Source organism: Pterocles gutturalis, unplaced genomic scaffold (assembly GCF_000699245.1).
Source record: "Pterocles gutturalis isolate BGI_N339 unplaced genomic scaffold, ASM69924v1 scaffold29414, whole genome shotgun sequence".
Taxonomy (NCBI): Eukaryota; Metazoa; Chordata; class Aves; order Pterocliformes; family Pteroclidae; genus Pterocles; species Pterocles gutturalis.
In genome coordinates this window covers 57,978-69,434 of record NW_010136720.1, presented here as the reverse complement: position 1 = coordinate 69,434, position 11,457 = coordinate 57,978, and positions in this window count along the sequence as shown.

The window sequence follows — 11,457 nt, the reverse complement described above, 5'->3', positions numbered from 1 at the left end:
GAAAGGAAAGACCTCTGAATGCTAGTTTGAGTATCTTCTGGACAAGGCCTGGCTCTTTGCTGTTTGACTTGAGGCACAAGCGCAGCCTTAGAAGGTTCAGGTTCAGGGTTGGTTTTTTTTTGCAGGTTCCCATAATTTCACAGAAAAATTGAAGAAGGAAAACTTAGGATAATCCGGCTTTTGTAGCTCAGCCAAACCCTTACAGAATTTTATGGGAAAAAGGAAAAAACACAGTGCTAGCCTTAGAGTTTTGTCCTTGCCAGATTTCAAAGATTAACTACGTAAATGCAGAGCATATATGTGCTTCTCAAAACAGCCACAAAAAACTTCATACATCATAGAAATTGTCCATCAGTCTAAATATACAGATTGCTACCAGATCTTCCTTAATTTTTCTTCATCTTGTGGCAAACTGTAATCCTTAATAATAATGATCCTTGTTATTATTTCATATTATCCTAATAATCCTTAATTAACTGATGATGAGATTTACATTCCATTTCAGTCACATCTGTAAATATGCAGATCTTGACTACTTTGGTCAATAAGCTCTTTAGCACTATTTCAGAAGTATTTATTGCAGCTCTTACATGCTTTCTAGCACCACGACACACGTAGGATCCCAGGTTTCTGCCTGAACTGGCAGTTCTCTGTTCTTACCTGCCTAACAATCCTTTCACAAAGGCTGCACAGAAATTCCAGTTGTGTGAGTTATATGAAGGGTCAATCTCATTTGTGTAATAACCAGTTGAGAAGAAGTATGGATAAAGTATCACACCAGCTAGACTGCTATGAAGAGCAGCCATTCATTAAAGATCATGCCACTGCAATTTTGGGCTTCTGAAACAAATCTGTCAGATACATTTTCTACCAAGTAACGTCAAGCCACTCTTTATCTCCAATGCTTTCGAGTTCAGTATAATGCTATGTGCCATGAACACAGGGTGAACTGTGAGTCTTTGAGTGACTATGTACCCAATTAAAAGTAAATTGACAGTCACACTTCACAGGCAATAATTCTATTTTAAACACCAGGTGTCACTGCAGTATACTCCTGATCACATGCCAAGCTCCAGTTAGGTTAAAGCTTTACTTTTAAGTGATATCAAAGATTAGAGGAGAACAAAGATGTTTGTACTTTCTATTCCCAAGTGCGTGTATGCAGCTACATGATTAGCCAGAATGTGGCCATATTGTTCAGTATTTCAACAGCCACATTCATTTTTCTGCATGGTTGGCCTCAAACCTGAAGCTAGCCATTTTAACCGAACTATTTTATGGCTGATAGCAACTGTTTGGAATGAAGAAAAAAAAAAAAAAACCTGTGATACAGTTCTCTTGATAATAATAATGCATGCATTTTTCAGAAGAACAGCCTGTATGTATTGGGTAATATTCAGCAGTTACTTGATAAAAAAATTATATAAAATTACGTGTTTTGTAGCTTCTTGGTCCATGAACAAATGTTCAGTAAAAAGCAATCTTCTCTTAAACTATCAGATCCTGAATGATTTTTCACACAAAATCCTTCAATCCTTTTTTTCACACAAAATTTCCTTATTTTTACAAGTCTCCTATTTGACCTATAACCATATATCTTTGAGTATTAAAATATACTTACCCAGATTAAACATTAAAGAGCCATCACCTTGACAGTGAACAGATACTATTTGCCTATGCCAGTCTATTTTTTCCAGCCTCCCAGCTCAGCATAACTAATCCGTGGCTGCACTGTGAATTTTCCAGGAACCTGTTCATCAGTAACTACTTGGTATTAAATGGGTAAAGCTGCTCTTATCTGTAATTAAAGATAACGAGGAGGAAGGTGCAACTCATGGAGAATACAAGTCCCAGAAGGCAAGGTACCATTTCAGCCTCATGCTGTAGCGTACAAAGAAGCCTTGCTCCAGTGGCACGCTTAAAAGATGACATTGCCTTGTGTTAGACCTACATGCAGGACCTGTGTTAAATACTCAGCTGTGGTCCTAACTCAGCTGCCTCTGAAACGCTTCAGGATGTTCTCCAAGTATTTCTGCACAAATTAGAGTCTTGCTGTTGACAGAGCAGTGCGGCAAATGGCTGGGGAACAGTACCTAGAGAGCATCTTTAGCAAAGAAAAATGAATCGAATGCCATGGCAATTTCAGAAGATAATCCATAAGGCTGGTAATTGCAGCCCTTTAAAAATGCCGAAAGCTGCACAACTTTCAAAGGCTCAAATTCGGTATTCTTACCTGCACTGAGGAGTGTAGTGCCACTGTATTCATGGGAGTTCCTGCTTTAGTCTAGAGACAACTTAAAATTGGTGCTGTTGTGTGCATGCTTGAATCGTGACAGGATTGTGGCTTTGGGAGGAGTAAGGCGCTATATAACACAAAGACGACTTGATAGTTCTTGTCAGATAATGAAATCAGCACAAAATGTCTGTAATAAATAAAATTCTGTCAAAGAATGCAGATTTTAGGACTTGCATGAGGAAGTGACTACAAGGACTGAATGAAACGTTTGTTAAGAAAACAACAAAAAGAGGCACAGGTTAAAAAACCCCACCAAAACAAAAGACAAAGCTTATTTATTGTGTTTTATTCTGTCTGGCTATTGAATTTATATATAGATTTCAATCCACTGAATTTTGCCAGGATTTTTGAATTAAACTCATTTCATTGCAATGTAATGTGTTTCCATTTTACATTTTTTACATGGATTTCCAATAAATTCAAAAGTTATTTGCAAATATATTAACCAGAGAAAATGGCAGAGCCTCTTTCAAAAGCTTTCAGAGAATACAGTACAGAATCTTAAGATTTTTTTCTGCATATAAAGAAGCAAATATTAGGATACTACTGTACATAAATAAAACCTGTATTTTATATTATTGACCTATGTTCTTACTTTTAGATAACCGCCTCGTTTAAGTAGCATTTTTTTCCCCTGAAATATTTACATAAAACTTGTCTACATTTACAGTAAATAGCCATAATTACCTACTGTGCTTTCAGCAGCCAAAAGCTGAATTGTCTAGAAACATCAGATGAAGATTCTTGGAACAATGGTATACTAAATTACATCAACTCGTGTATACTACTACCAAATGTTGATAGGAATTTAATGAGATTTATCAATTTACAAAATGCAACTTAGTGTTGGATCTGAACTGCTCTAACAGTAGGATAAGCCCCGCAATTACAGTCAAGCTATAAATTATGGAACATACATTCTGAAAAACTACAGTATTTCAGTGTCTGCATTGGTGTTAATAAAACTGCATTGATTTCAAAAAGGTAGCAAGGCAAATAACCCATCATGTAGCAAGCAAGCCCCAGCTGGTGCCATCTCAGAAGTCTGCATGCACTGATTCCAGGTTTATATAGTACAGTCATTTCTTCTAACTGCCCTCACTGCCTACAGATCTGAACTACACAGTATATTTAACTGTATCCACGCTAAGACAGCCAGAGACAGTTCTAATCCTCTCTTTTCAGAAGCTCATACTGGTTTGGGGATGTTCTGAAGTTCTGTGTCAGTGACCAGAAGATGATTGTTCAGAAAATACAGTTAGTTGCTAGACCATTTAATAAGAGAACATTGCTAGAAAACCATTCCAGTAATATTTTTTTCCATTTAAAAAATGGATAAAATAAGTGAAAGTTTCTGTAATTACAAATATTTATCTACTATGTTCTAAGTACGCAATGTCCCATACAGAAAGCAATTTTACACTGAAGCTCCTATAGTGCCCAATTTAAAGTGACTTCTACTGAGGCATGATTTTAATAATAGCTATTAGAGATAATTATCCATAATACCAGGCTATTTGTTGTTGTTTCTATGGAAGTCATATCCACTCACTAACATAAAAGAAAGAAAATATATTTCACTGAAAACACAAATAAAAATACCTAGCACCAAGACAAACTTTTTCTAAACTCTGTCTTAGGGTCCAATCCTGCACCCTTGTCTCATGCAAACAATTCTGTTTAAATAAAGTAATACAGTTGTTGGGGTTTTTTTTTTGATGAAAAATATCTGTGCACATCTGGATCTGCACATGGTACTACAGTGCTTCTACATTTGTCCATTTTGGGCTTATGAGAGAACAAAAACATGTATTTAAAATTTATTTTCATTTCATTTATGTTCATATGGAGACTTGATAAAAGATCAGCAAACTGCATCGTGGTGGGGCAAAGAGAACTTGCCCCTGCCTCTTTGGGCAAGTTCTACTGAGAAGAATACACAGTTCTATCCATCCTGGAGGTGTTCAAGAAACGTGTAGATGTGGTGCTTAGGGACATGGTTTAGTGAGTTAGGTGGTGTTGGGTTGGAGTTGATGATCCTTGAGGTCTTTTCCAACCTTAATGATTCTATGATTCTATGATTCTATCTCTTGTGAGATTCTCGGCAACTTGTCCCTTAAATGTAACCTCTTCTGCTGTAAAAATCTTTCTAAACAGGTAGTCTGCGACATGGTTGAAGTGCAAATGAAACTCAGCTATTGTTCCTTTTACCTCTCTCTTCCTAGCTGCTGCAGTAGGCTATACGTGTCTTGCCCCGAAGGTAAATGCTCTTTTCTGGGATTGCAGGTAGGGTCTTAGCACACTTTTATCTAGAAAGACTAGACTGAGGAGAAGCAGCTCACATCCTCCTTTCTTAAGGGGCCAGGACTGTGAAGCAAAGGGCCATTCCTAAGCAGTCATCATGACAGAAGAGACAGGCCCTGCTGGTAATCCCGTAGGTGGTATGTGTGGAAACTCAGGAGCCACCAGAGTGAGCCAGATGCTCAAAGTCTGAAATAGGTGCGCAGACTTGTCTACCACTAGAATGTTCTGAGGAGACAGGTTCTGTGACCGTTCTTAAGTAGCCTCAGAGCTAGAGACCAAATTCCACTAGCCTCAAGCATGTGAGAAAAAAGGTTCTTGTGCTCTTAGGTGTTTTTTTTTCACTAATACATTTAAACATTGTACTGGTTCACCTCTTACGTACATCTTTCCAGGTCAGTTGAGTGCTTGCAAGCAACAAAACTTCTTGCCTTGAAAGAAAGGGAACACCTCCACAGAAGTCTGCAAGTCAGACTGTGATTTCCCCAAAACATCTGACTTAAGTCCAGACTCCTAAATCTCACAGGCACATTACAAAGGTCCCATTCAGAAGTGTTACATGATGCAGTTTCTGTGCCCTCTGGACAGTTGCCGTATTTCATCAAGGACAAAAGAGATACTCAGACGGTGATGGCTGAACATGGCAGGGAGGAGCAGTTCCATAAATAAGAGGGTAGTCCAAATCCAACCTCTGCTGTAAGTTAAAATAAGAGAGTCTCTTTGCAGATATTAGGAAGTCAAAACATCAGCACTGTCTTTTTTTTTTTTTTTTTTTTAAGTAATAAGATTTGTAAGGTTTAAAACCCCCTCCCCAATATTACAAGATTAAAATGACAAGAGTTGGTAACATTGACTTGTAGTGAATGGGAGGCATTCTGAAATCTCAAATGAAGCATTTTGAAGTCAAGTGATACTTACACACTTTGCAAATCATCTAAGCAGATTGTTGCATTATCATAAACTACAAGAAATAACATAGCTGCCCTCTAAACTGAAGAATCTCATATTTTCTGTAACAAACATATGCTAGATAAAATTAGACAATGAATTTGCAGAGATAGAAAACTTGTCAGACTGTGCTATTATAACAATAAATGAACATCACAAACGAGAGCCAATATTTAGGAATGTGAGGCAAGAGAGTACCACATACAGTAGACAAGTTGCTGTGCAGTAACTGAGCATCTTTACAGAAACATCTTTATTTTTAGGCACTTTGCTTATCATGTTTGTCGTGACTGTACCTCTGGCCATTTTGAAACCGAAGACCTCCAGAAACAAAACCTCACAGCTTGAAAAAACAAAACTGCAAGTTTTATGTTATCTATAGCCTGGGCACAGGCCAGTGGCTATGTAATACAAAGAAAATCCATGCATTTGCTATGGAAGTTGGGATGCTGGAGTTAGCTATGTGAGTAGGTCAGACCAAGTAGAGCATTAAATTGTTCTAGTGATTCTGCTTACAACACCTAAGCTGGAGTTAGCTTAAATATATCTACGTTATATAGACACCCTTGCTGACCTTTGGCTTACATCTAAGTTTTATCAATTAATCAATGGGAGCCTTGTATTACAAATAGGCTTTCACCTTTCTGTTGTCCTAGGAAAAGAGCAGTGTCTAGTGTATGTGATACCCTAATGCACTCCTGAAAAATTACCACATAGGCAATTACTTTGTTTAATACTTGTTGTAAGGGATGTTTCATACTGACCCAACCGAAGGGGGTTCACTCTCCTTGAGGAAATGGAACCTCGTGTTTTTATCTCTGTGATGCTCCATCCATAGCATTTATCTTTAGCATAATCCTCAACATACATTGGTAGCTAGCAAGGGATAAAAATTTTTACAAACTTTTTTGTTGTTGTTTTGAGGCTGAGATCTTCTCTGGAAATGTCTACAGCCATGATCATAGAACCACAGAATCACAGAATCATAAAATGATTTGTGTTAAAGGGACCTTAAAGATCATCAAGTTCCAACCCGCCTGCTATGGGCAGGGACACCCTCCACTAGCCCAGGTTGCTCAAAGCCTCATCCAGCCTGGCCTTGAACACCTCCAGGGATGGGGCATCCACAGCTTCCCTGGGCAACCTGTTCCAGTGCCTCACCACCCTCACAGTAAAATATTTTTTCCTAATATCTAATCTAAATCTACCCTCTTTCAGCTTAAAATTATTACCCCTTGTCCTATCACTACAGTCCCTGATCAAGAGCCCCTCCCCATCTCTCCTGTAGCCCCCTTTAAGGACTGGAAGGCTGCTATAAGGTCCCCCCGAAGCCTTCTCTTCTCCAGGCTGAACAACCCCAACTCTCTCAGCCTGTCCTTGTACAGGAGGTGCTCCAGCCCTCTGACCATCTTCATGGCCTCCTCTGGACTTGTTCCAACAGATCTAGAAATCAACTTCAGCACCAGGGTATGAAATCATATTAATAGCAATCATGCTCTCTCCTCCCAAGAAGAGACTTGCCCTTGAAAGTCTTCAGCACATCACCACAGGAGTATCGGTCAGGCTGAGCATCTTTCTGCATTCTCCTGTTTGGCAGTAGACTACACACACCAAGTTACTTGTGAGGCACTATCAGCCTTACTCAGGCACGTTTGAAACTAAATAAGTAACACTCATCTGAAGTAACTGGTAATTTGCCTAACAGCAAAAATCCCTCATTGGAGTGTGGCCCAAATTAAAATGCTTGTTGCAGAAACAGATTTCTTCCAGTCATACTGCAAACAAACCCATATGCACAACAGGAGACAAAGGAAAGTCCTTGAGCTCGGCTCTATGATGTTTCCAGTCCCACACTGCACAGAGAGAGTCACGTCTCTAAATGCTTTCAAGCCAACGCACCTGGCCTGAACGGCTGCTTTTAGACACCTGTGGCCCAACCTCGGCTTGTCATACGTGGTGACTCCATTCTGGTTGTGTGTGGGATGAATGAGAGACAGGGAAGCACCATCAGCCTTTTGTACACAGAGTAGTACAGTTAACGCTGAGTTCTGGGAAGCAGACAATACTAGAGAGAGCACTCCGCGTCACAGCTTTACAAGTCTGCTTTCAGAAACCATATTAAAACCATTTATCCAGCATTTTATAAAAGCACCATTGAACAGCTGAACAGAGAGCACCGCGTATACAGCATTGTGATCAAGACAGTGGACAGGACCTGTTCAGGGAGCCATGGAGAAGCACCCAGCCCAGAAGAATCCCTGCAGGATGGATTCCCTGATGGCACAACAGACGAGGGCTTAGAGAACAAGGCAGCTGGTCCTCAGCCAGTTGCTACTGTGGGACGGTTCAGCTCTGGGTGACTCATGTATATGAATCACTGCACCTACTCATCCCTCACCCCATGAATCCTGCTACACATAAGAAAGCCTGCAATTGATACTAACAGAAAGACTGAAGCAACTAGTTGTTCGCAGTTGAAATGGACAAAGACCACCACCTCCCTGAATGCTCACTGTTGAAAATATCAGGTTCTTCAAAAGACGACTGATAATTCTTATTGCAAAGCTTAGTCATCGTAGCTACATTACTGGGCTTTTTAAAGGACATTTGTGAGAAACTATTGCTATTGTGGGGCTACTTGAGGTCCAGTACATTTAATGTGTCTCTATAAAGCTGCTTCCAACTTAGACAAAGTGAAGGTTGTCTTTTTGTAGTTTTATATTAAACACAGTACGGAAAAGAGTATGGAAGTACTAGCTACTTAGTAAAAAAGGCACTATAACCGGTCTAACTGTGGTAATGAGGTACCTGCCTGTGCTACAAATATCTGTAAAGAATTGTAAAGAATCTATTTCTCTCCATGACTGAGAAAGCAATTCTGTGCCATGGTAGGAAGGGGCGACTGGTTTAGGTATGTCGTGAGAACAACTCCCACAGGAGACAGATTAATGGAAGAGACATTCAAACTGCATTTCCTATTTCTGCCATTTCCCAGAAGGAAACCAGAACTAAGACCTTTACGCTAGTGTAGTTATACACACATTACAGTTTGTCTTGGCCTTACTGTGACAATTTGAGATGAGATCTTATGATACAGTTGTGTCAAAAAATGGAGGCAAAGAAATAGACTGTGAAGTTTCCCCAGAAAAGATCACCAGGTAACAAATTCTTCATTTTGGATGTTGATATTTTATTTAGGGATATGGTGAAAGAGGGAAAAATAGCCATGAAGAGGAAAGTAGAAGGGGCTCCCTTTTCTTTGCAATCAGATTAATCTATTTGGGAATTACTGAAAAATCCTTCTGTCCAATATCTTAGCAAAAAAGGAAGCATTGGCAACAGTTGAAAAGGAACAGATCTTACTTCTGGGAAGAGGGAACTAAAACAGAAGTTTGATTCTTTGTCAAGAGATGCAATTATTCACTTAAAAACCTTGGATTGAATTGTAAAACATTTTTCTTTAGCATATTTCTTTAGCATTCTAAAACATTTTCTTTAGAAATACTGGAGATTGTGGGGGAGTTATGGACTCCCCCATGCATCCTTGTTCAGGAGGGCAATTCCTTTTTGCATCTCCCAAGAGTCCAGTGTGAGGGGGTCTCAGTGGCTGAGGGCAGATACACATGTTGCAAGCAGCAATTTAGAGTCTGAGCTCCTTCCCCACCAGGCTGAGGGTCTGGTGGATGTTGAAAAGGTTGTGACCAGCCTGAGAGTCATTTAAACGGGAAGGAATGTGCCAGCACCACAGGACTGCAAACTCAGTACCAGCTCCCAATGCGAGCTTGTATGAGGCAGGTTAAAAATAGAAACAAAAGAAAACAGAGAGGGAGCGGGATTTTGCTGGGGAAAAGGGAAGCCTAGGGGTCTCAAGGAGCAGCTGTCAGAACGGGGGAAAGAAAGGAAGGAGGGAGCTGAGTTTCACGTCCCTTCCTCCAAACCAACACTCTTGATTCTGCTCTGGAAGACCACAAAGAGCGACCAGGCAGCCCTCCTCCTTCCTTTGACTTGCTGATCTTGATGGGGGCACTACTACGGTGATGTTTGATTTTCTTCTTTTGCACCTTAATTTTACAGTCAAGAGTTCAGTGTTACTCTTTGCTATTGTTAACTGGCATTATCTTTTATCTTGAAATTGGTCTTGAAATTGCATCTGGTGAACCTGTCAAATCTCATGTTGCTACTGTTTCTCCAAAAGCAGTTATCTATGTAATGATTAAGACAATTCTTAAGGGATAACTACATCTTGAGATGTATTTGGGAATTTCAGGAGTTGGGGTATGCCTGCCACTAAGCTGCAGGAGTCAGACTGAGGACTACATATATAAACCTGTACCCCTGAGCAAGAAACAGACAGCAAACACATAGTTAAAGACTCAGAAATTCTCCAGACTTAGCACAAAAGACTTTCTGAAACGTGGTGCATCTTATCTTTGGTCTTATAAACAGTGTGAAGTAGAAAGACAGAACAGTCAAAGGCGAACTTCATGAATTCACATTCAAGGGAACAGAAACAAACTTTTTTTTTGAGGAAAAAACTCCAGAAAGGAAGACTGAAGTCAGCTTTGAAAAGCACTGCAACGAAGTGGAAGCAAAGGGTTTGCCGCAGCTGCGGAAACATGGCAGTGTGGTCAAGAACAAGATGGATGTAGACTGGTCTAAACTGCTTCTCCTCAAAGGAAGAGAGTCATAGATCAAGTGTACTGCGCTGTTGCATGAGGTCAGGCTCCCTGACGTCTGAATCACGCTGCGGGCAGAGTTTGACTGCACGCTTGTACGGCTCCTCAGAGTCGTACTGCTTACAGGTGAAGTCCATAAATGAGTACACTTCTTTCAGTTATGAAGTAATTTCTACTAAATGTCTAACCAGATCTGGTTTTGCACTTTATAGTACCAAGTACTATATAGTACCAAGCACTTTATAGTACCAAGTCCTTCTCAGATCACCGGCCAGCGCTTAACATTACTTGTAATTGGACTCAATCCAATATATCAAAACCCAGTACCAACTGAACTGAAACTAAACCTGTTCTAGGCTACTATGGAATAAGTCAACCTCAGTTTATGCACTGTTTATTTCAAATTGAAAATAAACTGCTCTTCAAGCACATGCCAAATATTACATATGTAATTGTTATTTGAATGGTACCAAGTTCGGACCATGATTTATATTTATGTCCAAATCACATGTGCATGCTTATATACATGGGGATAGATGCACATGTGTACACGTAACTGTACAAATGCATCTCACACAATGCCAGTTCTCTACTGTTGGACTATTCTTGCACTATTGTACTATTCATTGTACTATTCTTGAAGAAAACAGAAGTACCAACCAATACCTACTTATTTCATCAAAGCACTGTACTTTGCTTTTAACACTAACAGAATAACTTGGTATCTTTGAAAGATGGTGGCTTTCAAACTGCTTCTCAGAGCCCCAGGAAGTTCTTGGTTGACCTCCTGCTCCTTTTAGCAGAGGAACAAAGAGGACCAGTGGCTATCCCAGACTAAATCCCACTCTCTCTCTGCCTCTTTTTTGCCCTTTGGCAGTGTTCTTTTATGCAGACTCCATTATTTTGAGCTTAAAAACAGCAAGGCATGTGCCACATCCCTGCTCAAGAAGACTGAAAAAACCCCAAAATTCACTTACATACTTCTAAAATGAGAAAAAAAAAAAAAGTAAAACCAAATAAAAGTCCAGTGGGATTCCTCCTGTTACATAAAACAGAAAGTTAATCTACAAAAACTTTGAAGATGAAAAATATGTTGTAAAAATATCCACTCAACACAGTACATAAATTTTACTATATAATAAACTAGACAAACATACTAAAATGTTTTGTCTTTAAAAAGAGCAAAATGCTTCAAAGGGTGACTTAACACTATTAAGTTTACTTGACTAAACGTTA